Below are 2,265 nucleotides of genomic sequence, written 5' to 3'. Positions count from 1 at the left end.
TTTCAGAAATAGTATGCGTTATTATGTTTTAGTTATAGAAATAGTGTGAGTTATTTTGTTCACTTTCAGAAATAGTGTGGGTTATAATGTTGTAGTTCCAGAAATAATGTGGGTTATTGTGGTTTACTTTCAAAAATAATGAGGGTTATTTTGTTGTAGTCAAGAAATAGTGGTTCACTTGCAAAAATAGTGTGGGTTATTTTATTTTGTTGTAGTCAAGAAATAGTGGTTCACTTGCAAAAATAGTGTGGGTTATTTTGTTGTAGTCAAGAAATAGTGGTTCACTTCCAAAAATAGTGTGAGTTATTTTGTTATTGTGACATCCCACATCGCCCAGGGGAGTGATCCTTAAATGTATATTCTCATCTCTACCTAGCACGAGGCCTTTTGGGAGCTCACTGGCTTTGGGTTCCGTAAGAACTCCAAAGTTAAGCGATAAGAGGGCTAGAGCAATCCCATGATGGTGACCCACTGGGAAGTTGCTCGTGAGTTCCCAAAAACAAAACCGTGAGGGAATGGTAAGCCCAAAGCGGACAATATCGTGCTACGGTGATGGAGCGGGCCTGGGAAGTGATCCGCCTCGGGCCGGGATGTGACAATTGGTATCAGAGCCTAACTCTGGCCGCTTGTGTGCCGACGAGGACGTCGGGCCCCTAAGGGGGGTGGATTGTGACATCCCACATCGCCCAAGGGAGTGATCCTTAAATGTATATTCTCATCCCTACCTAGCACGAGGCCTTTTGGGAGCTCACTGGCTTCGGGTTCCGTAGGAACTCCGAAGTTAAGCGGGAAGGGGGCTAAAGCAATCCCATGATGGGTGACCCACTGGGAAGTTGCTCGTGAGTTCTTAAAAACAAAACCGTGAGGGAATGGTAAGCCCAAAGAGGACAATATTGTGCTACGGTGGTGGAGTGGGCACGGGAAGTGATCCGTCCCAGGCCGGGATGTGACAGATATAGTTTAAGAAATAGTGTTTATTTTGCTCCTTACATAAACATTATGTGTTACTTTGGTTCGGTTTCATAAATAGTGTGAGTTTTTTGTTGTAGTTCCAGAAATAGTATGAGCTATTTTCGTTCGATTTCATAAATAGTGATAGTTTTTTGTTGTAATTCCAGAAATAGTATGAGCTATTTTGGTTCGGTTTCCTAAATAGTGAGTTTTTTTGTTATAGTTCCAAAAATAGTAAGAGTTATTTTAAATAATGTTGATTATTTTGCTGCAATTCTATAAATAATATTTATTTTGTTACCTTCCAGACATAGTATGGGTTATTTTGGTTCATTTCATTAAGTGTTGTTTTACTCTTTTATGAAAAGGACTTGGACTAAGTCTATTTTAACAAAAAAAAAAAACCATGCTATAACTTTATTTAATGAAAAAAATTAAATATTAATGAAAACCCCTTAAATTTTAATAACAAAGACAAAAGAACTTAAATTTTAATAAAAATGACACAATTTTAATATAAACAAATTAAAAAAAAAAAAAAAGATATGACGTGCGGGACCCATGCATCCATACACTGTTTATGAAACTATACACTCTTTATGAAAACTAGACCAAGAACTATACACTATTTATGAAATATGTTAAAGAACTAGGCACTATTTATAAAAATGGACCAATAATTAGGCACTATTTATGAAACTAGACCAAGAAAAAGACACTATTTATGAAACTGGACCCAATATCTAGGCACTATTTATAAAATATGACCAAGAATTAGACATTATTTATGAAACTTACTACACTGTTTATGGAAAATTACGACACTGTTTATGAACCTTAAAGGTACTACACTGTTTATGAACCTTAAAGGTACTACACTATTTATGAAATTTAACGGTGCTACACCATTTGATGACTCTTCAATTTGGTTGAAGAAAAACATTATAGATCCAGAGAATCATCAATTTGGTTGAAGGCTATACCTTAGCAGACGAAGTTGCAATTTTGTTTGCAACTTTGCATACACACACACACACACACACATACATGTTTCTCATCTTTTTGAAAAGGCATGTTACATCATACGTGGTGCATCAGACAAAAAAAATGTGAAAACCCTATCTAAACAAGCAACATTCGGCATGACCGTGAGAATTATTTGTTTCGATCTCTATCCTTTTACAAGCATCTTAATACGGTGATCATCTAATCATGTGTTAAGATAAATAACAATGTAGTGATTATTCCATCATTCAATTTTATCGAATGTGAAAAGCGAGATTATGTTTAGCCATGTCAATGGAAATATGAGTG

Source organism: Pyrus communis, chromosome 1, assembly GCF_963583255.1.
Source record: "Pyrus communis chromosome 1, drPyrComm1.1, whole genome shotgun sequence".
NCBI classification, from domain to species: domain Eukaryota; kingdom Viridiplantae; phylum Streptophyta; class Magnoliopsida; order Rosales; family Rosaceae; genus Pyrus; species Pyrus communis.
The sequence above is the reverse complement of the archived record's forward strand: the minus strand, read 5'-3'. Positions refer to the sequence as shown.